The 25,566-nt window shown below is 36.5% G+C and overlaps 1 pseudogene; it reads left to right on the plus strand.

The window, feature by feature from the left end:
* The first annotated feature begins 18,031 nt into the window (after positions 1–18,031).
* On the plus strand, positions 18,032–21,278 carry LOC102283392 (tripartite motif-containing protein 5-like; annotated as a pseudogene).
* Positions 21,279–25,566: the final 4,288 nt, after the last annotated feature.

Raw genomic sequence — 25,566 nt, forward strand, 5'->3', positions numbered from 1 at the left:
AATGAATGAGACATACATTTAACTTCCTTCTCAAAATCATATTGAAAGGACTATCTGCATATACAATATATACAGAGAAAATCCTGTATCCAGCATTAGAAAACATGGAAGAATAACTGTCTCACACCAGGAACTTCAGGGAAATTCTCTATACAAGGAGAATCTGCACAGACAACGTCTTGTCTGCACGCAAATGAATACCTTGCTTGGGAAATAAGTGAAGAGATCCCAAAAGAACTCACTAGCAGCAACTTGCAGAAAAACCAGGTATCAGGACAGTAAGATAGTAATTTGTGATTCCATCAGAATTTCAGTTAAGTGCCCAATTTCTGTCTGCCTTACACATCTGATCCCATGGCACTCGCTCATGGTGTATCCTGGGAAGTGCCCCTGCTAAATAATAGCTGCCATGGTAAACAAAGAGAGGTGGTCTTTGAGTGGAGAGAGGCTCCCACTGCAAAGCCCATCACATTGGTCTCTCTCTAGATAACTCTGGAAATGGAGGTCTAAACTGACAAAGTAAAACTATGATACATGGGAACTTTATTCTTATCCCTTCATTTCAGCTTGAAAGACTTAGTCCCACAACCTCCGACAGGCCCCAATTCACACCAGAGCAGAATGACCCAAAAGAGTTCTCTATAAGGAGAAACTAGTATTTAAAAAATCACTGGCTATAGGAAATTACATGAAAGTTCAAAACAGTGTAACTCAGAAGAGCAGTCAGAAGAGTTAGGTTTTCTGACAAAATCCTAAACATTTTGAAAGTATGTTTAATCAGTGTCCCTTTATAGAAGTCAAGGCAACAGTGCAGACAACCACAGGGAAAATATGAATCAGAAGCAACTACACAGAGAACAATACAATCACTGAATTAGAAACCTCAGTGAAGCAGATATTAGCAGATTGAAAAGGCAGAAACTATTATAATTACCCTCCAATTAAAATAAATAAATAAATTTAAGAAGAAAAAAAAGGCAGAAACTAATAAAACAAATTTTCACTGTGAGCCAGTCTTCTTAGCACAGTGGAAACAGAAATGAAGAGGATGAAGCCCTTCTCTTCATGGACTGTATGTTCCACTGGAGAAAGAGAGACAGACACAAGGAGCAATTAAACATCTGCTTTACCGGAAGATGACACATGTAATCAAAAATCTATTAAAAAAAAAAAAAAGAGGGAGTAGAGAGCAAGGATGACAGTGAGGTTGCAGTTTACCATGCAGGAGGTCAAAGAAGTCCTCACTGAGAAAGTGACACTAGAAAGACTTGATGTTGTAGAAGAGACTGTGTGACTTCTGTAGCCAAGCTGTGAAAGACATGGTAGCTTCTGTCTTGATTTCTTAGTTCACTCTCTAGGGAGGGCCAGCTGTCATGGCATGAGGACACTCACTCAGCCCATGAAGAGGCTATCATGGAGAAGAAATAATGTTTCCCACCAATAGCCAATATCAACTTGCCACACATGTAAGCAGTCGCTTTGGAAGTTAACCTCCCAGGCCCAGTAAATACATGCATACATCGGATGGATACAGTTCCAGCTAACATCTTGCTATATCCTGTAAGAAGGGAAGATAGAATTTCTCAGCCAAGATGCCCTCGAATTCTGGAGCCAAAGAATCTGTGAGAGCTAATATTTAAAATTTTAAATCACTAAGTTTCAGGGATAATTTGCTAGGCAGCAGTAGATAATCAACACACATGCAGATATCCAGAGGAAGAACATCCAGAAACTTAACCAGAAACAGAAGCAAGGGTTAGTCTCTGAGATAAGAATATGCCTGGTGTGTTTGAAGAAGCATAAGGAGGCCAAACTAGCTGGATCTGAGTAAGGAAAAAGAGAACTGGAGTTAAGTGGAGAGGTAGAAGCCAGATGTATAGGACTCAATAAGCCATGGAGAGAACTTTGGGTTTTATGTTGAAAAAGATGAGGAGCAAATTTTAAACTCAGAAGTGACATAACCTGATTTAGAGTTTGAAACAGTCACTCTGGCTGAGGCTCCAAATACACTGCTATTGGGTGAGTGGGTGGGGAGTGGGCAGGATGGTGGAGCAGTCAGTGAACAAGTCTTGGGTAGAGATTAGTTAGGAGATTATGGTAACAATCCAGGCACAAATGATAGTGACATACCAGACTGGGACAGTTTCCCAGGTGGCTCAGTGGTAAAGAATCTGCCTGCCAATGTAGGAGACGCAGGAGACATGGGTTCAGTCCCTGGGTTGGGAAGATCCCCTGGAGGAGGAAATGACAACCCACTCTAGTATTCTTTCTGGGAAAATCCCATGGACAGAGGAGCCTGGCAGGCTACAGTCCACAGAGTCACAAAGAGTAGGACATGACTGAGCACACACACACACACACACACACAGTACCAGTGGAAGTGGCAGAAAGTGGAAAGATTTTGGACAAATATTGGAGAGAGGTCAAGAACTAGATGCAGGGTGAACAAAAAGGAATCTATGATGATTCCTACATTTTTATCCTTAATAAGTAGAGTAACAGCATTAAATCTGAAAGATAATTATAAAGGACTATCTATAATATTTATTGAAGAAACTACAGGATAATGGGGAAAAACAAGTAGGTTAAAAAAAGACTATACTTCTATAAATAAAAATTTTATTTTGAAATAAAAATTTTTTCCATAAAATAGCATACAGAAGTGAAAAGAGTATTAATGATTAGAAAAAAATGGATTTAGTAAAATAATACAGAAAATAGCATAGACAGCTAGATAGATAATCTATCACAGATAATATGAGAGATGTTATGAGATAAGGAGGATCTGACATGAATCCAAGGCTGGTAGTTCCATAACACCTAGTAAAGTATTGGTAACATGGTAACTCTCAATAAATATGTACATATTTACTGAATTAGTGATAACTCTAGGAAAAAAGTGTCAAGAGAATTTCCTATAACAGCATAGGAATTTCTAGCTCTACCCCAACAAAAACATCAACTTTATTAACTATGTGCATTCAAAAATATCTTCATATGAGTGAAAAATTCAAGGTAAGGGATTATAGCACTTGGGTAAAGCACAAAAATAAGAAAAGATGAAATGAGAAAGGTTAAGAAGCATATATTCACATTACCTCCATCATCCTTTCCCCAAGCCTGGGCAGCCTGGTGTGGACAAAGATATGCTCCCTGTGGGAAATGGAGAGTGAGGCAAGCACTCGACTTTACCATGGAGTCCAGAACAGACTTAACCCAATTCCAGACTAATCCCTGGACCTTAGGTCTCTCTTTGCATGCTTCTACTAACTCAGGCCCCTCACTTACTCTGGCATCTGCCAATTCCAGTGGCCTCAGTGGCTCCTGAAGTCTCAGGCAGCACATACAGCACCAGGGTCCCCATAGGCTCCCAAAAATCCAGGCCCCTAGCTCACCCCTACTCCTGTCAGCTCCTGAAGACATGGGCAGTTCCTAAGGCCCCAGGTGGCTCCCACGACACCACGCTGTCAGTGGACTCTAGTTCCTAGGCTCCCACCCCAGTGCTTTTGGCTTCTATGACCCAGGGTGCCTCCTATGGCTCTAGGCTTTCAGTGGACTTCTTTGAAGCTAGGCTCTTAGCTTATCTTGGTGCCAGCTGAGTCCCATGGCAACTTTCATGGCACCAGGCTCCAAGTGGGCACCTGTGAATACAGGCTCCCAGCTAAGTCCTATGCCAGGCCAGCTACGATAGAACCAGACTTTTGACCCATACCAGTTGCAGGCCAGTATCCACAGACCTAGACTCTAGACCAGCTGACTGACCCAGGCTCACAGTGCCAGGCTAGGCCCAGGCCAGCATCTGAGACCCCAGGTTATAAACTGACTCTTGGAGCCACAGACTCTACCTCATCCTGCTAGGAGAATGATCTCAAAAACCCCAGCTTCCAGACTGGGTCCTACAAAACCTGGCTGCCAGTTCATCTCAGTATTGGTTGACTCCTATAGAATCAATATCTAGGTCTGCGACTGCATATCCAGGCACTAGTTGTGCCTGCCCAAAGACTCTGAGCAGCAAATTCATCCATGGACTCCATCAGCTGGCCCACTCAGAAGCTCTGGACAGATTGAACATGGAGGGCTTTGCCTACTGAAGCGTCTGTAAAGACTAGGAGACGTGCCTCTCAAATGGAAAGACACAAACACAAGGCCACAAGGATCACTGCTAATGAAGGAAACAGGACATTGCCAAAGGAAACCATAAAGCTTCCGTGATAAATCCTAAGGAAATAAAAATCTATGAATTGTCTGAAAAAACTAAAATACAGGTCATTTGAAATCACACAAAGGAATAAGAAGAAAAAAGAATGAAAGAGTGAATTTTGGGATATCATTAAAAGAAACAATCTAAGTCTCAGAAGGAGAACTGACAAAGAAAGGAGCAGAAAACTTAAAGAAAAAATGGCTAAAAAGTTCCCAAATCTGGGGACAGATTTCAATATCCGATTTCATGAAGGTAATAAGTCACCACAAAATTTCCACTCAAAACAATCTAACTCCAAGACACACAATAATACTAAATAAAATCAAAAAAGAGGTAGAGGGTAAATCCCTTATAATTTGAGTATGAAGTTTAAAGACAAAAATAACTACAGAACAATACTTTGTAAATGGATATACAGTATATATAGAGGAAAAGTGAAATCAAAAACAGAATATATGAGAGGAAAAAAATGTAGAACATTTCTATGTGTTTAGAGTTATTATCAACTTCAAATTGATCATTATAATTTTTTTTTTCCTGTGAGCCGCATGGCACACAAAGCAAAAGCCTACTGAAGATAATTAATAGACGAAAAGAATTAATACATAACATGGCGCCAGTGGTAGAGAACCAACTTGCCAATGCAGGGGACTTAAGAGACACGGTCAGGAAGATTCCCTGGAGAAGGAAATGGCAACCCACTCCAGTATTCTTGCCTAGGAAATCCCATGGACAGAGGACCCTGGCAGGCTACAGTCCACAGGGTCACAAAGAGTCAGACATGACTGAAGCAACTTAGCACAGCACTATTAAAGAATCATAAATCACAAAGTAAGAGAGCAATAGAAAAAGGAATAAACAAATTATAAAACAGCTACAAAATAACTAAATGGCAATAGTAAATCCATGCCTATCAAAATTACCTTAAATGTAAATGAACTAACTTCTCCAATCAAGAGAGAGAAATGGCTGAATGGATTAAAAAATAAGACCCAATGTTATGTTATCTAGAAGAGTCTCATTTTAACTTTAAGGACACACATAGGCTCGAAACAAAGGGATGGAAAATGATATTCCAAGTAAATAGAACCCCAAAGACAGTAAATTGCTACACTTATATTAGACAAAGTGAATTTAAATCAAAAACTTTAACAAGAGACAGATAACGCCATCATATAATGATAAAGTGGTCAGTTCACCAAGAGGATATACTAATTATACTTATATATGCATCCAGTATCAGAGCACCTAAATATATTAAACAAACACTGACATGCAAAGGGAGAAACAGACAATACAATAATAGTAGGGGACCTCAATACCTCACATAAACTATGGGGAGATCACCCGGACAGAAAATCAGTAATGAAACATTGGACTTGAACTACACCTTAGACCAAGTGGACTTGATAGACATGTATAAAAGAATCCACCAAACATCAGCAGAATACATATTTTTCTCAAGTGCACCTGGAGTTTCTCCAGGATAGAGTGTATGTTTAGAGATAAAATAAGCCATAGCAAATGCAAGGTTGAAATCACACCAAGTATCTTTCCAACTACAATGGTGTGAAACTAGAGATCAGTAACAGGAGGAAAACTGAAAAAATGACAAATGTGTGGAAATTAGACCACCACTCCTGAAAAACCGATGAGTCAAAGAAGAAATCAAAAAGGAAATAAAATTATTTGAAAACATATGAAAGTGAAAATACAAAATATCAGAACTTATGGGATGCAGCAAAAGCAACAAATTTTTATGACAAAAACTCTCACCTAAGTGGGTATAGGAGGAACATGCCTCAACATAATAAAGATCATATATAATAAACACACAGTTAACATCACACTCAGTAGTGAAATGTTAAAACTTTCCTACTAAGATGAGGAACAAGTCAAAGGTGCTCATTTTACCACTCCTATTCAACATAATACTAAAATTCCTAGTCAGAGAAATTAGGTAAGAACAAATTAAATAAGAGGCATCCAAATTAGAGACAAATAAGTAAAAGTGTCTCTGTTTTCAGGCGACATGATCTTACACATAGAAAGTCCTAAAGATGACATCAAAACATTACTGACACTAAAAAGTGAATTGAGAAAAGTTGTAGGATACAAACATCAACATAGAAAATCAGCTGTTTCTATGCACTAACAACTAACTACCTGATAATTAAAATAATCATTTAATATAGAATCACAAATAATAAAATACTTTAACCAAGGAGCTTGCATTGTAAGTACCTGAGTGTTTTTTTTTTTTTTTTTATCATAATGCAAATGCCTAACTTAAGCTGTGATTAAGAAATCCAGTTCAAAGACAGCTACTAAACACATCGAGGGTCCCATGACTAGATAAAGAGCTAGGCTTTGCCCCACGCCCCTACAGCACCAAAGTTTGTTTTAGAGATCTTTGATTCACTTAGATAATTGACTAGTGGCTGGTGGATTTTCTCTTCTTGCACGTTAATTCCTCATCTTATGCTTTAAATTCACCAATAAAAAGTGAACCCACAAAATCATAGGTCCCCACTACTGACTGCAATAGAAGCAGAGCTACCAGGCCTGCGTGCCCACCCCCCCACCTCTTCTCATTCCACCTGAGGCCTCCCTATGTGACCCCTGGTGTGCCATGTACCCTCCAAGAGCTGTGAGTAATAAGCTCTGCTGTTTCATAGTCTCTTCATGTTAATTACTGAAAGCATCTTGCAATCATAAGAACTACAGTGCCAGTCCAGCCACAACAATGGTTCCAAAAGGGGATAAGTCTATGAGAAACTTGCCTCAGGCCCAAGTAAGAACCACACTCTGGTATTTCTAGCCAAGATCAATACTTTCAATAGACTGGGATCAGCACAAAAACAAAGGTGAAAAATCTGTATGCAGAAAATTAAAAGACTTGGTTCAATGAAATGGAAGAAGTCACATGTAAATAGATATCCCATGTTTTATGAATTGGAATAATTAATATTGTTAAAATGTCCATTCACAAAGCCATTTATACATTCAATGCAATCCCTATCAAGATTCCAATGACATTTTTTACAGAAGGAGAAAACAATACTAAAATCTGTATGATCTTTTTAAGTCAGACACCAAAAGTAATCATAGTATAGAACTGGCATAAAAATAGATGCAAAGACCAAAAAATCAGAATCAAGAGCTCAGAAATAAATACAAGCATGTGCAGTGAATGAATATTTGATAAGAGAGACAAGAATACTCAATGGGAAAAGCATAGTCTCTTCAACAAATGGTGTTAAAACTGTATATTCACAGGAAAAAGGATAAAACTCAACTCATTTTATTACACAAAAATTAACACAAAATGGATTAAAGAATTGAATATAATCATTAATTACAAGAAAAAAGGAAATCCTACCTTTTGTGACAATACAGTTGGACTTTGAGGGTATAAGCCAAGTGAAATAAATCATACAAAGACAAACGTGTTTATTCTTATTTATATATGGAATCTAAAAACCTAAACTCATAGAAAGAGAGTGGAGTTGCCAGGAGCTAAGGGGTAGGGGAATGTTGGTCAAAGAGTGCAAACTTCCGGCTATATATAAGATAAGTATATGCAAATGACACCACCCTTATGGCAGAAAGTAAAGAAGAACTAAAGAGCCTTTTGATGAAATTTAAAGAAGAGAGTGAAAAAACTGGCTTAAAATTCAACATTAAAAAAATGAGATAATGACATCTGGTCCCATCACTTCATGGCAAATAGATGGGGAAACAATGGAAACAGTGACACACTTTATTTTTTGGTGCTCCAAAATCACTGCAGATGGTGACTGCAGCCATGAAATTAAAAGATGCTTGTTCCTTGGAAGAAAAGCTATGGCCAACATAGACAGCATATTAAAATGCAGATACATTACTTTGCTGACAAAGGTCCGTCTAGTCAAAGCTATGGTTTTTCCAGTAGTCATGTATGGATGTGAGAGGTGTAGTATAAAGAAAGCTGAGTGCCAAAGAATTGATGCTTTTGAACTGTGGTGCTGGAGAAGGCTCTTGAGAGTCCCTTGGACTGCAAGGAGATTCAACCAGTCCATCCTAAAGGAAATCAGTACCGAATACTCATTGGAAGGATTGATGATGCTGAAGCTGAAACTCCAATACTTTGGCCACCTGATGGGAAGAGCAGACTCCTTGGAAAAGACCCTGATGCTGGTAAAGACTGAATGCAGGAGGAGAAGGGGATGACAGGATGAGATGGTTGGATGGTATCATTAACTCGATGGACATGAGTTTGAGCAAGCTCCAGGAGTTGGTGATAGATATGGAAGCCTGGCATGCTGCAGTCCATGGGACTGCAAAGAGTCAGACATGACTGAGCTACTGAACTCATAAGAAGTAAGTTCTGGAGATAGAATATAAGATAGTGACTATAGTTAACAGTAGTGTATCATACACTTGAAAGTTAAAATGGTAATATTGTAATGGGATGTAGGTATTAGCTAATTTAAAGTCATTTTGCAATATACCTATGTATCAAATCATCACATTATATATACTAATTACATAATTTCAATAATATCTCATATTACATAATTTTGTACATAATTAGAAATTACATAATTTCAATAATATCTCAATAGAACTAAGAGAAAAATAATGAAAGTGTATATTGCTTGAGAATTTCCACAACAAATCTTTGTATTAACCAAACAGAAAAAAACATGTAATGGATAAATAAAAATAAATTAAAATTCAAACATTTGTTTAAAATTTCCTAAGAATAAAAACAAGAACTGCATGCAAAGAAGAATTAGGTTGACAGCAGAAATTTTTATCAACAATAAAGGCTGAAGACATATCTTCAACATGTTGAACTTAGCACTATATACCTACATAAATTTTCATAAGACCAAAAGGGAAATAAAGATATCCTCAGAGAGATGGAAGGATATTACCTTTTACAAGTTATAAAAGAGATACAGATGGCTCTTGAATGACATAGGTTTGAACGGTGTGGGTCCACTTATAGGAGGATTATTTCAACAATAAAAACAACAGTACTACACCATCTGTAGGTGGTTGAACCTGTGGATTGGAAACCATAGATATGAAGGAACCACAAATAAGCAGTAGCCCTGTATATAGAGGGCCTATTATAAGTTATACTTGGATTTTCAATTGAGTGGGGTTTAAACTGAGTGGAGTGGAGTTTCAACTTGACCCTTGCATTATTCAAAGATCGATACTATATCTAAAAAAAGTACACAAAACTAAAAGGAAGGCAGGTAAGTTAGGTCAAGGGCATTGGAAAGCAAGAAAACAATTTTACAAAAGCATTGCCTGTTAACAAATAATAATAATATCAACGATGACAAAATAATACTGTCTATTTATGAAATGACATAAAATTAATGACTGAAGGAGATCATCAGAATTCAAAGTATTCTAAGAACCTAAGTGAAAGCGAAAGCCACTCAGCCATGTCCGACTCTTTGCAACCCCATGGACTGTAGCCTGCCAGGCTCTTCTGTCCATGGAATTCTCCAGGCAAGAATACTGGAGTGGGTTGCCATTCCCTTCTCCAGAGGCTCTTCCTAACCCAGGGATCGAACACAGGTCTCCTATATTGCGGGCAGAATCTTTACTGTCTGAGTCATCAGGGAAGCCCTAAGATTCTGACAAACATCAGTCTCAAAATACATAAAGCAAGATTTTATATTTTTAAAACAAAATTTTCCACCAAGGGCTATTAGTGACAGGAGAAGACAATTGAGCATTTTTACTTTGGTAAACATCCAAATTTGTTTAAATAGAAAGGCACTGATTCATCAGAAGAAAATTATTTTAGTAACACTGATGTTTTGTGTTTATGTTGTAACTTACCTAACCAATGAGTATCTCTCTAAGCTTCTGAGTTGTTTACCACAGGGAATATCCTTGCCTTCACAACTTACAGTACAGTTTTACAGCTGCATTACTTAAAACTGTAAAGAAACATATTCTCAGGCCCATGAATTTAGTCTTGGTACTTAGACCCAACAAAGTAACATGTAACATGTGAAAATAAACTATGGTATGATCTTTCAAAGTTGTCCAAAATACAAGGACATGTTTTTCAGAAGATTATTAAAAGACTTAGTTTTCATAATCAATTTTTATTTGTGTGTGTATATATATAGTAAGAAAAGGGTGGTTCCAATTAGAAATTTTGTTAATAAAATTCTTTAATATATTATGTGACACCAAGATGCCAAAGAAACTATCATCTTTAGAAAACCGAATTCAACATGTACAGGACAATAAGTTCTATGCTTTTCACTTACCAGGCCATACTATTTGAAATTTCTTGTCAGTGTGATAAATAATAGTAGAACTAATTTGTAAAGGAAGGCATCTAGAATATGTCACTATCTATTTACCTAAAGAAAGCAAAGGGAAAAATTAAAAATACTTGAAAAATGGTATATATGTTAGACATAAAATATAAAGAAATAAAAAGTTTCCATGGATACCTAATAGTATGTAAGATGTGAGTCACTATAGCAACCAAGGTCTAAAATATATAGGAATTAATTTATTAAGAAATGTTTATGAAAGGTATCACAAAGCTTTGCAAAGGAATAAAGTATTTTTAAAGGCAAATAAAAGAAACACACCAAATTTCTGGATGAAAAGATTTCCATTTCTAAAAATTATCTGTAAATATAATGAAATTCTAATCAATATCCAAAAAAGATGTATTTAAAACTTGGCAAAAATGATTTTAAGCCTTATCTGAAACAATAGTTGGTGCTATCCCCATGCTCTATCCTCTAGAGAAAGTCATGCTTGAGAGAAGTATTTGGACTATATTTTACACATCTCTGAGGAAGATATTACATATATGGATGGAAAATTGGCATGTTACTGTTATCACATTAACTGTGTATCTTGATAAATGCCCTATTCCACACTAATTTTTTACAATGCTACTAAGTAGGAAATCATGTTTCAAAATTTAATGTACACTAAATAGATCTTGGTACTCAGAACTGCAAATAAACAGTGGACCATGTTTCAACATCTTTTTCTGTCATAAATGGGAGATAAATACTGATATTTACTGACTACTTATAATTTTCTAGGGACTTTACATGCATTTCCTTATACAATCTTTATGCAAACATCATGAGATAAACATATCAGTAGTTCCATGAAAAAATTCGAGCTCAAAGAAATTCAACACCAGATTTTCAACTACTTATTGGTGAACTTGACCAATCCCAGGATTTGGAGGCTTTAAATTCAGGTCACTTTATTCTTACTCTTGTTTTCTTATGGTTTTATTGCTTCTTTTATCATTTTAATAATTTTTAATCTTACAATATTTCTAGTTAGGTCATTCTTCTCTTCATACTATGTGCCAATTCTCATGTTACTTTATTTGCTATATTTAGTTGAAATTCTATTTATTTATTTATTGTTTTCAATATGAGACCCTGAAGTTGTCATAAAAATGTTATTTTGGAAGTATTTTTGGATTGTTTAATTGAGGGAATTTCAAGGACTTCAGTGATCCTGGACCAAATTTCACCTGGAATTTTTGCTATGAGGTTCTCAACCATGCAAAATATGTGCATTTTCTCTCCATACCTACATGTAAGAAATGCCTGGAATTCCAAATTCCCCTTAAGTGACATTTTCTCTTAAAAGCAAAACACAAAAATCCCTGTACTTTTTTCCAAGAAAAGGGGTTGGAGTGAGGAGTGCTAAATTTTCTGTAAGTGCTTACCTTGCGCAGCCCTGAGGTCATACTGCAAACCCTGGTAAATCTTCATGAGATTCAGAGTCCACTTCTCCAGCCCTTATAGGACCTTCTAGAACCCCAATCTCTCAACCACTTGGCTATCAACCCTGAGCTACCACTTTTGTACTGGTTTTGTAACAGTTCAAGTGGGTATGGATTCACTTTATTATTTTAGCTTAGCTATTTAGCTGTTTTAATCTAGCATTTCCACATATATTTAAAAGGAATATTGCCTTTTCCCTTTCTTTTCACGTGAACTAAATCTTGGGACCCCATGTTCTTCCCTTATTTTTTGGCTCTGTTGACTGAGAACGGTTCCTTCCTACTTTCACAATTTTTTTTTTTTTAAGATTCCTATCCATATATTTTCTGTTGTCTTACCTCTTCCTTATTTATTGATTTCTTCTATCTTCTCCCCTTTCCCTGGGATGCCCCTTCCTCTTTACCTATGTTCAACATCAGCCAGCTCCATTTCTCCATCATTTTTTCTACTTTTATGTAACTTATTATCTTTGAGCTATAAATTTTGTTTGGTTGTCTCCTGTTATACAAGGATAAAAGTCACAGCTGGAATATTATGCTGTTTTTTGTGTGCTTCATTGGTTCACTCAGAACACTACAAGAAATTACAACCAAAATGGGGCTTTAGGGATCAAATTATGATGAAAAATTAATTAAGTTAATTAACTGCAACTTGGAGTTTGAATGAACAGAACTCTTTCAGGTAATTAGCACACCTACAAGCTAGGGACTCTATTATTTAGGGTGTAACAAAGTGTGAAGCTTAAACTGAAATCAGATAATATATGGAAAACTCTTTTTTTAACTCTAAGTTCTAAATTAATATCAAGCACTTCATTTTTAAAGGTAAGATTTGTTATATATGTCAAGATAGTTTCATAATGAAGATATTCTAAAAATTTGGTTAATTCTAATGTAGAAAGATAGGTAAAAACCACAGCAAAGATATTTTAGTTGATGTGAAGATAAGACTGCTCTATCATTTGGAGGTCACCTTTGAGCAGGATCTCAGTTTGTATAATAGAAAAGAAAAATAGCTCACACCTACTTTGTATTTACCATATGCCAGGGACTATTTTAAGTGACTTTTAATCATTCATCTCCTTTTAAAATGACCTTAAAAATAGGTTATATTTTTATTTCATCTTGCATGTGAGAAACTAAGGCACAGACATGTTAAGTAACTTGTTCATGGTCACATAAACATTGAGATTAGGAGTTGGGATTTGAAATTAGATAAACTGGTTTTGTTCTGGGCTTTAATGAAACATTACACTTCAAGAATTTTACTTGAAATGTATAGCAACCACACTATAAGAACCATGAGTCCTAGAAGAGCAAAATCAATAGAAACCTATCATTCATTTAAGTATATATTAATATTTTAATGTTATAAATACCTATAGTTGACACAGAGAGATAATACTTGCAGGATTTTTTTTCAAAACCAAAAAGTATTCCTTATTATATTGTAATTATGAGTGTGTGCTGTCCCAGTTGAATGTAATCATTTTAGAAATACCATGAGAAGAGAGGCAGAGATCATTAAGATAGTCTATGAAAAGAAATTAGAGGAAAGTCTCGACACTGGGCCATCTTTAACTGGTGTTGGTCCAAGAATTCATTACAGCTACCTATGGCTTTATTAAGATAAAAGAAATAGGATAGAAAACAATAACCACATATAAATGAAATTATTTTGAAATACTTATCCTCAGATACTAAAATAAAAAGGTTTTAGCATTTCCTATGGAACATGCTTTAATTTGTGTATTTTATAAGTTTTGTACTATATTTTCTTGATTACAAAAGCAATATATGCTAATTATGGAAAGTTTGGAAAGCATAGAAAAGCAAAAAAAAAGAAAGAAAGAAATAGAAATAAAGGAAGGAAGACGGAATGGAAGGAAGGAGAAGGGAAGGAGAGAGGATGGGAAGGATAGGTGAAGGAAAGAGAGGGAGAGAAAGAAAAAAAAATAAAAGAAGGGAAAGAAAAAACTCAACTTCCCATTTCTCTCAATATTTTCATGTACATTCTTTCCAATGTATATTATATAATCTCATTAAAAATAGTCACACAGTGGGATGAATATATTCATTTATAGTCTACTTTTTTCTGTTATCAAGCATTATGAATAAAACATATCCTATGCCATTGATCAGTTATTTATCTGTTTAGACTTTTCATTTTAAAATAATTCCAGGTTTATAAAAAACATTTTGAAATTAATACAAAAATGTTGTATCCATATTCTCCAAATGTTAACACCATTACACAATAAAATAATCAAAACTAGGAAATTAACCTTGAGACAACACTTGTCAAAATCTAGAGACATCATTGAAATTTCTTCAGTCGTCCCACTAATATCCTTTTTCTTGTCCAGAACCCAATCAGGACCACATATTGCATTTATATGTCATGTTTCTTTAGACCACTTTATCTGGGACAATTCCTTGTTTTTATCTGCTGTGATCTTGAATCTTTTGAACAATATCAGTAAGTTATCTCACAGAAATCTCATGATTTAAGGTTGTCTGATGGAGATCAGCCCTGGGATTTCTTTGGTAGGAATGATGCTAAAGCTGAAACTCCAGTACTTTGGCCACCTCATGCGAAGAGTTGACTCATTGGAAAAGACTCTGATGCTGGGAGGGATTGGGGGCAGGAGAAGAAGGGGACGAAGGAGGATGAAATGGCTGGATGGCATCAGTGACTCGATGGACATGAGTCTGAGTGAACTCTGGGAGTTGGTGATGGACAGGGAGGCCTGGCGTGCTGCGATTCATGGGGTCGCAAAGAGTCGGACACGACTGAGCGACTGAACTGAACTGATGGTCAGATTATATATTTGGGGAAGTATATCACAGAAGTGATGTTTTGTCTTTGGTGTATCTTATCAGGAAGCTCAAGTTATTGATATAGTTCATTGCTGGCAAATTAACCTTTTTCACTCAAGTAAGATCTGCTGCTGCTGCTGCTGCTGCTAAGTCGCTTCAGTCCTGTCCGACTCTGCGACCCCATAGACGGGAGACCACCACTCTCCCCCGTCCCTGGGATTCTCTAGGCAAGAATACTGGAGTGGGCCGCCGTTTCCTTCTCCAATGCGTGAAAGGGAAAAGTGAAAGTGAAGTCACTCAGTCGTGTCCTACTCTTAGCGACCCCATGGACTGCAGCATACCAGGCTCCGCCTTCCATGGGATTTTCCAGGCAAGAGTCCTGGAGTGGGGTGCCATTGCCTTCTCCAAAGATCTGCTAGGCCTTTCCATTAAAAAGTAATCATTTCCCCTTTTGTTCTTATAATTATCTGATGGGAACATACTTGAGATTATGTCAATACCCCATTTCCATCATACTTTCACCCACTAACTTTAGCACCCATTGATAATTCTTGCCCCAAATAGTTATACCTACAGTCTTCAACAAATTTCAATTTTCTTTTTCCATAATTTCTTCTACAATTAATTTGAATTGTCATTTTTCTCTCATTTATTTATTCATATACATATATATGGATATATGTATACATGCATATATAGATACATTCATTATGAACTCATGGATTTTTTTTTATGTTTTATAATCCATAACTATTGTCATTTATTTTCTTGCTCTAATTGTACCAGATATTTGGCCACTGGTGCATGTTCCAATAATCTTTTGAGCACTTCCTTACTTTATACCACCATAAGATGTTCCTTTACTTTAATGTACTTTCCATTTTCTGGAATCTGCCGTTTTTCCTGAGAGTTCTGGTTCCATTGGTTGTAAACTACCATTCAGAAACCAAAAAGCATGTCAATTGCTACTTCGTTTTGTTTCCAGACCCTTTCAGTAGACAGAGCTAGAAAATACATATATATTATACACACACATATTTATCTCCATATGTGTGTATATCCTATTTGTTCACCTAAGTATATTAAACTCGAATTTATACTGATATTTCTAATTCTACTTCAACAACTTCTAGTCTCCTTTCCTTAATTCTAACTCCTTTTCTCCACAATAAGAAACCTGACACTTACTACCCACACTGTTTTCTTATTTGCTCAGTTAAAAATACAGTCTCTCAATTATCAACTCATTTTCCTAGTAGAAATGCTAGTTATGTAAAGTTGTTTTTGTCTGTTTTTAGATTAATCAAAATATTGTTTTGCAAGTTCCTTATATTCTTTTTTTTCTCTCCATCCCTTCAATAAATTTATGTTATTCATTTGTAACACTATTAAGTTAATTTATACTCTTTGTATTATATTTTAGGTTCCCTCCCCAAATCTTGTTTTCTTTCATTAAAAATAATTTGGAGTATTTTAACTCAGAAAGACTCATATTTGGCTTTGAGTTCTGTTGTTGCCATGATGAAATTTTTAACTTTGAACCATAGGCCCCCTTTTGTGCACTGGACACTCAAATTATGTAGTGGGGCCTGTGTCCTAATGAAGATATCAATATACTCTTACTAATAGTTTCCATGTCCACCTGTTACAACACCTCAAAATAATTCAAATATCTTTCACCATCCCTTACTTGTCATCCACTTCTCCTTTTTCAAGGAAAGTTTACTGTTGAGTTATTAATTCCATTACCTCCTAGTTCTCAGGAAATATTTTTTGTATACTTCATTAATTATTTCATCTTTAACTTCTTCAGACATAGTCATATGTCTGAAACATAGTGAGCTAAAAAACTATCCTTACTTGATAACTCACCAAGCTCAAACTGTGTTTATTTAAATCAGATACCCTAAGAATGCTTTCATTTTCTTTCTACTCACACTACTCCTTAAAAGTTTACCTAGGAATAAATCTAGCTTAGAAAGCAAAATATCTATACTCAGAAAACTATAAAACACTGATATAAGGAACCAAAGTGAACACAAACATGTGGGAAAATACCATGTTCTTGGATTGGAAGAATCAACATAATGAAAGTGAGTATACTTCCTAAAGCAATCTACAAATTCAGTGCAATTCCTATCAAATTACCAATGGCATTTTTCACAGAATTGAAACAAGAAAAACTTCCATTTTGTATAGAAATACAAAAGAAACTGAATAGCCAAAATAATCTTGAGAAAGAAAAACGGAGCTGGAGTTTTTCTTTCTCAAGATTATTTTAGCTATTCAGTTTCTTTTGTATTTCTATACAAAATGGAAGTTTTTCTTGTTTCAATTCTGTGAAGAAGGACTTCAGACTATACTACAAAGCCACAGTAATCAAAATAGTATGGTCCTGGAACAGAGAAAGAAATATAGACGAATGGTACAGGATAGAAAGCCCAGAAATAAACCTATGCACATATGGTCACATAAACTATGACAAAGGAGGTAAGAATATAAAATGAAGCAAAGACAGCTTCTTCCACAAGTGGTGCTGGGAAAACTGGACAGCTACATGTAAAAGAATGAAATTAGAACACGACCTAACACGATACACAAAAATAAACTTGAAATTGATGAAAGACCTAAATAGGAGACTGGACAATATAAGACTGTTAGAGGAAAACATAGGAAAAGCGCTCTTTGACATAAATCACAGCAAGATCTTTTTGACCCACTTCCTAAAATAATGAAAATAAAAGCAAAATAAACAATTGGGACCTAATTAAACTTAGGAGCTTTTGCACAGCAAAGTAAGTAAGTAAGTGAAGTCACTCAGTTGTGTCTGACTCTTTGCGACCCCATGGACTCTAGCCTACCAGGCTCCTCCTTCCATGGGGTTTTCCAGGCGATAGTACTGGAGTGGATTGCCATTTCCTTCTCCAGTTTGCACAGCAAAGGAAACCACAAACAAGATGAAAAGACAATCCTCAAATGGGAGAAAATATTTTCAAATGAAGCAACAAATGTTAATCTCAAAAATATACAAATAGCTTATGGACTTTAATACCAAAAAACAAACAATCCAATCAAAAAAATGGGTGTAAGGCCTGAACAGATATCTCTCCAAAGAAAACATGCAGATGGCCAAGAAGCACATGAGAAGATGCTCAACATCACTATTAGAGAAATCAAAATCAAAACTACAAAGGTATCACCTCACACTGACCAGAATGGCCATCCACACAAAAAAAATCTACAAACAATACAGGAGAGGATTGGTGAAAAGGGAACCCTTTTATTCTGCTGTTGGGAAGGTAAATTGATACAGCCCATGGATCATGGAAAAAGGAAGAGAGTTCCAGAAAAACATCAATTTCTGCTTTATTGACTATGCCAAAGCCTTTGACTGTGTGGATCACAATAAACTGTGGAAAACTCTTCAAGAGAACCTGCCTCTTGAGAAACCTGTATGCTGGTCAGGAAGCAACAGTTAGAACTGGACATGGAACAACAGACTGGTTCCAAATCGGAAAAGGAGTACCTCCAGGCTGTATATTGTCACCCTGCTTATTTAACTTCTATGCGGAGTACATCATGAGAAACGCTGGGCTGGAAGAAGCACAAGCTGGAATCAAGATTGCTGGGAGAAATATCAATAACCTCAGATTATTGATATGCAGATGACACCACCCTTATGGCAGAAAGTGAAGAGGAACTAAAAAGCCTCTTGATGAAGGTGAAAGAGGAGAGTGAAAAAGTTGGCTTAAAACTCAACATTCAGAAGACGAAGATCATGGCATCTGGTCCCATCACTTCATGGGAAATAGATAGGGAAACACTGGAAACAGTGTCAGACTTTATTTTTGGGGGCTCCAAAATCACTGCAAATGGTGACTGCAGCCATGAAATTAAAAGACACTTACTCCTTGGAAGGAAAGTTATGACCAACCGAGATAGCATATTGAAAAGCATATGAAAACATTACTTTGCCAATAAAGGTCCTTCTAGTCAAGGCTATGGTTTTTCCAGTAGTCATGTATGGATGTGAGAGTTGGACTGTGAAAAAAGCTGAGTGCCAAAGAATTGATGCTTTTGAACTGTGGTGTTGGAGAAGACTCTTGAAAGAGTCCCTTGGACTGCAAGGAGTTCCAACCAGTCCATCCTAAAGGAGATCAGTCCTGGGATTTCTTTGGAAGGAATGATGCTAAAGCTGAAGCTCCAGTACTTATCATGGCCAGTACTTTGGCCACCTTATGTGAAGAGTTGACTCATTGGAGAAGACTCTGATGCTGGGAGGGATTGGGGGCAGGAGGAGAAGGGGACGACAGATGATGAGATGGCTGGATGGCATCACCTACTCGATGGACATGAGTTTGAGTGAACTCTGGGAGTTGGTGATGGACAGGGAGGCCTGGCATGCTGCAATTCATGGGGTTGCAAAGAATCAGACATGTCTGAGTGACTGAACTGAACTGATACAAAGAACAGTATGGAGGTTCCTTAAGCCTGGGAACCTGCGGCCTAACAGGCATGTGACCAATATAGTGCAGAGACTCTGAGAGGTTAAGGTGAGCCCAGAGGTGGAGCAAGAGAGAAATCTCTGTGCTCACCATGGAGAGAAACTCCACCTCTTCTGTGAGCAGGATGGGAAGGTCATTTGTTGGCTTTGTGAGTGATCTCAGGAGCACCGAGGTCACATCACATTCCTCATGGAGGAGATTGCGCCAGAGTACCAGAAAAAGCTCCAATCGTGTCTGCAGAGGCTGAAGGGGAAAAAACAGGAAGCTGAGGAGTTGGAAATTAAAGTCAGAGAAGAGATGTCTACTTGGAAGATTCAAATACAAAATGAGATACAAAATGTCCAGGGAAAGTTTACACAACTAAGACAAATCCTGGACAATGAGGAGATTAAGGAACTGAGAAAACTGAAGGATGAGTTGGGAGTTATTCTCAAAGAGCTGGCATGATCTAAGAATGATCTGGTCCAAGAGAAGCTATTGGTGAGCAATCTCATCTCAGATGTGGAGCGCCATTTGCAGGGATCAACAATGGAGCTGCTGCAGGATGCGAATGTTATCATGAAAAGGAGTGAAACCTTGGCTCTGAAGAAGCCAAAATCTTTCCCCAGGGAACAGAGGAGAGTGTTTCGAGCTCCTGATCTGAGAGAGATACTGCGTGTGTCTAATGAGCTGACAGATGTGCAACGCTACTGGGTTCAGGTGACCCTGAATTCTCCCAAGTGTGCAAATGTTGTCATTTTTCCGGATCAGAGACAAGTTAGATATGCATCCAGTGACCAAGGCTATAATGCGTACTTGAATTATAATTATGAAACTTTTGGTGTCCTGGGCTCCCCAGTTATCACATCAGGGAGACATTACTGGGAGGTAGACATGTTAAAGAAAAGTGCCTGGATCCTGGGGGTATGTGGTGGAAAATGTGAAAATATCATGATAGTACCATCAATATTTGGAAATTGTGGAAATGGAAATTATCCAATTGATTTTTCAGGATATAAACCTAAAAATAGAAATTGTGGAAATTGTCACAATGTTTATTCAAGATATCAACCTAAAAATGGCTATTGGGTCATAGGGTTAAAACATGATTCTGTATATAATGCCTTTGAGTCTTCCTTCTCAGGTCCTGTGATTTTAACCCTCTCCCTGAGTGTTTCTCCTCATCGTGTTGGGGTTTTCCTAGACTATGAGGCTCGCACTGTCTTATTTCTCAATGTCACCAACCATGGGTTTCCCATTTATACAGTCTCTTCATGTTCCTTTCCTCAGAACATAGTTCCATATTTCAGTCCTATGAACTGTGGTGCCCCCATGACTCTGTGCTCACCAAGCCGTTGAGTCTTCTTACATTCACACTCACTCCTCTATAGTGCCTCTTACTGTAGGTGCATCTGACACACCTGTGCTTATCTGCAACATTCTTACCCTTTTTCCTTGCTGCCTCTCTTTTTTTTCCATTTGAACATCCTTCATTCATTAGGAGGGTGAACAATTTCCCTTGTGTCATATTTTCCCCAATATCATGTATGTGTTAGAAAATCTTAATTAATTTTCCGTACTCCATGGTAAAATGATGGATGCCCCATAAAGAAAGAGCAGTATTGATGTAACACCTTTGCCAAATTTTACAATCTCATTTACTCTGCCACTGACTGAGAAAATGATAGAAAGCTTTTCAAAAACATTTGTATATTAGACCTAGTATAGGAGTCCTTCACTAAAGAGTGAGTGCTGAGCTGTGTTTCAGTTTATCCATGATGCCAATATTCATTAAGAAATTGAGGAAAAAATATCATAAATGATATGTATTAAGAATTAAAGTTTTGTGTTCAGAGTGTCTAAGTTCAAGCCCTGTCTCTACACATTAGAAGTGTAAACTTGAATAGCATATTTAAGTGATATGTTTATTTTCTTAAAATAATCTTGTTATAAAATTGTACCATACACAAGATCATTGTGAAAAAAAATAAACACAACTAAGTATAAAGCATAAAAAAAAAAACACACTAAACAGAGAACTATCATATGACCCAGCAATCTCACTACTGTGCATATACCCTGATAAAACCATAATTCACAAAGACACATGGACTCCAATGTTCGCTGCAGCACTATTTACAATAGTTAGGACATGGAAGCAGCCAGATGTCCATCAACAGATGAATGGATAAAGAAGATATGGGGTGTGTGTGTGTGTGTGTGTGATGGAATATTGCTTGCTTGCTTGCTAAGTCGCTTTAGTCGTGTCTGACTCTGTGAGACCCCATAGATGGCAGCCCACCAGGCTCCCCCATCCCTGGGATTCTCCAGGCAAGAATACTGGAGTGGGTTGCCATTTCTTTCTCCAATGCATGCAACTTTAAAGTCAAAGTGAAGTCGCTCAGTCATGTCCGACTCTTAGCAACCCCATGGACTGCAGCCTACCAGGCTCTTCTGTCCATGGGATTTTCCAGGCAAGAGTACTGGAGTGGGGTGCCATTGCCTTCTCCAGTGATAGAATATTACTCAGCCATAAAAAGGGAATGAAATTGAGTTACTTTAAGTGATATGGATGAACCTTGACCCTATCAGATTGAAGTAAGTCAGAAAAACAAATTGTATATTACCACATATATATGGAATCTATTAATAGAAAAATGTTACTGTTGAACCTATTTGCAGGACAGGAATAGAGTTATACTAAGATGTAGAGAATGGACTTGTGGACAAATTGCGGGGAGGAGAGGGAGGATGAATTGAGAGAGTAACACTGACACATATACATTACCATGAGTAAAATAGATAGCTAGTGGGAAGCAGCTCTATAACACAAGAAACTCAGCTCGATGCTCTGTGATGACCTAGATATGTGGAATGGAGGGATGGGAGGAAGGCTTAAAAAGGATGGGATATATGTATACACAGGGCTGATTCACAATGTTGTACAACAGAAACTAATGCAACATTGTAAAGCAATTGTATTCCAATAAAAATAGAAGAAAAAATTTACAGTACAGCTTTAGTTCCTTGAAATTTTATTTTTAAAGCCCAACAATGATCTACTGATTGCCTAAATGAGCACACTTGCCCTAGCTTTTCATACTTCCTTCATAATGTTGTTAACCCCTGTTTTCTATTTAATCTTTCTCCTCAACTGCCTGTCATGATAAAAATATTCATTTTTTCTCTCTTTTCTCTGATGCTTCCCCTTACCCAGTCTGCTTTTGTGTGGATCTAAATAGGACATATACCTTAAGGCCCAATCAATCTTCAAACAAAAGAAACTGTTAGAAAATCTAAAAGCAGGATCCAGAAGTAGAATCCAAAACCAAAAGATGTGCTAGAGAAAAAGCAGAAACTAAGATTTTCCCAGGGCTGAGCTATAGAAACTTGGAATTTCTATTCAGAGTTTTGCTACTGAAGTGCTTCATTCAGGTCATTCCTAATATTCAGGGAGGTTTCAAATTCCCAAAAGAAAGGATCTTATTGAGCTATCTTATGCTTTGGGTCAATCATTTTTGGCACCATACAAGATCTGGAATAGAGTCTTGGTTGGTTCTAGAAGTTGGAAAAGACCACGGTTGGCATCTACTACAAGTATTCATTGTAAATATCTCCTACATTCCTGCACTGAAAATACAATTTTTGGACTTCTATTCCATTCTGCATGATACAAGTTAAAGCAGACACTGAAAACTAGCTAGTTAGTTCACAGAGACATGGCTGAATGAACATAAAATCATATATATATATATATATATATATATATATATATCAGATATGAGCTAAGAGTTTCAAGGAAGAAAATATACAGTAACAGTTTTCAAAAATTTTTAAATTATAAGTTAGAAAAAGTCAACTAATTTTCATACCTCCAGGGAATAGGAATGAATATCACAGTGTAAAATATTTGTGATTGTATTTCTGTGGCTCAAAGTAAAGAGGAATATTTTATCTTTTTTATTTAAGTATAATTGAGTTAAAATACTATACTGGTTCCAGGTGTGGCTCACAGTGATGCAACAATTTTGTACATTACAAAATGACCACCACTTTAAATCCAGTTACCAAGTCACCACACAGTTATTACAATTTCACTGACCATATTCCCTATACTGTATATTCTATCCCAGTGACTTAATTTATAACTGGAAGTTTGTACCTCTTAATCTACTTGTCCTATTTTGCTCATCCTGTAACTTCCCTCTCCTCTGGCATCTACTGAGTTGTTTTCTGTTTTAGGATTCTATTTGCTTTGTTTTCTCATTCGTTTTATCTTTAACAAGATCAGATAGTAGCTGTCTTTGTCCTTCTGAATTATTTCACTTTATAATACCCTCTAGGTCCATCCACCTTGTTAAAAATGGCCAGATTTGGTTTTATGTTTTATTCCTGTGTGTGTATCTCACATCTTCCTTATTAATTCATCTATCAATGAACACTGCAGTGAACTTTGGGATGCATATGTCTTTCCAAATTAGGGTTTTCATTTTCTTTGAATAAATACCCAGAAGTGGAATGGTTGGATCCATGTTAGTTCTTTTTTTTTTTTTTTTTTAATTTTTTGAGGAATTTCTCAACTGTTTTCCACAGTTACTACACAAATTTACATTCCCACCAACAGTGCACCAATGTTCCCCTCTCTCCACATCATCACCAACACTTGTTATTTATCTTTTGATAATGGGCATCTGATAGGTGCGAGATTGTATGTCACTGTGGTTTTGATTTATAGTTCCCTGATGATGAATGATACTGAGCATCATTTCACCTGTCTGCAGGTCATCTGTCTTCTTTGAAAAAAATGTCTATTCAGGTCTTTTGTCCATATTTTAAGTAGACTTGGAGGATTATGAGTTGTATGAGTTCTTTATATAGTTTGGATAGTAAGCCCTTATCAAATACATCATTTGCAAATGCCTTCTCACATGCATTAGGCTGCCTTTTTTTGTTGTTGACAGTATGGTTTCTTTTGCTGTGCACAAAAACATTTTAGTTTAATGTACTGCCATTGCTTAGTTTTCCTTCTGATGCCCTTGCTTGAAGAGACACATCCAGAAAATACTGCAAAGACCAATATCAAACAGCAAATTCTGTATGTTTTCTTCCAGGTGTTTTATGGATTCAGGTCTTATATTTAAGGTTTAATTCATTTTGAATTTATTTTTGTATGGTATGTAGGAAAATGGTCTAGTTTCATTCTTTTGTGCAGTTGTCCAGTTTTCAGAACATCATTTTATTAAAGAGACTGTCTTTTCCCCCGTTTTCTATTCTTGCCTCCTTTGCCAAATGATTAGTTAACTGTATAAGCATAGATTTATTTGCAGCTTCTCTGTTCTGTTCCATTGATCTGTGTGTCTGTTTTTGTGCCAGTATTATACTGTTTATGGCATGATACCTACAGCTTTCTTCCTTCTCAAGACTGCTTTTGACTTTTTAGGGTGTGTTGTTTCCTCAAAGTTTAGGATTGTTTATTCTTGTTCTCTAAAAACTGCCATGGGTATTTTGATCAGGATTGCACTGAATATATAGATTGCTTTGTGTAGCAATGACATTTTAACAACAGTAATTCTTCCAATCCATGAACACAGTCTATCTTTTCACTTGCTTCATCTTCAGTTTCCTTTATTGATGTCTTATAGCTTTCAGAGTACAGATTTTTCACCTCCTTGATTAAATTTATTCCTAGGTATTTTGTTCTCTGGTATAATTGTAAATGGGATCTCCTTAATTTTGCTTTCTGATAGTTTGCTACAGAAATAAAACATATTTCTATATATTTACTTTGTATGCTGCAACATTACTGAATTCATTTGTTTGTTTTAATACTTTTTTGGTAGCATCTTTAATATTTTCTATATATCTTGTCATGTAACTTGCAAAGAGTAACAGTTTACTTCTTCCTTTCCAATTTGGATTTCTTTATTTTTTTCTTATCTGATTGCTGCAGCCAGCATTTTCAATAATGTTGAATATACCTTGCAAGAATGGGCATCCTTGATTTCTTCCTGATCTCAGAGGGATAACTTTGTTTTCCACCATTTAGGATGATGTTATCTATGAGTTTATCATGTATAACTTTTTTATGTTGGCATATGTTACTCTCTATACCTACTGTGTGCAGAGTTTTTATCATAAACAGATGCTGAATTTTGTCAAACACTTTTCTGCATCTATTGAGATGATGGTATAATTATTATACTTTGCTTTATTAATGTGATGTATCATTTTGCTTGACTTGAAGATACTGAACCATTCTCCCATCT

This window comes from Bos mutus, chromosome 9 (genome assembly GCF_027580195.1).
Source record: "Bos mutus isolate GX-2022 chromosome 9, NWIPB_WYAK_1.1, whole genome shotgun sequence".
In the NCBI taxonomy this organism is placed as follows: Eukaryota; Metazoa; Chordata; class Mammalia; order Artiodactyla; family Bovidae; genus Bos; species Bos mutus.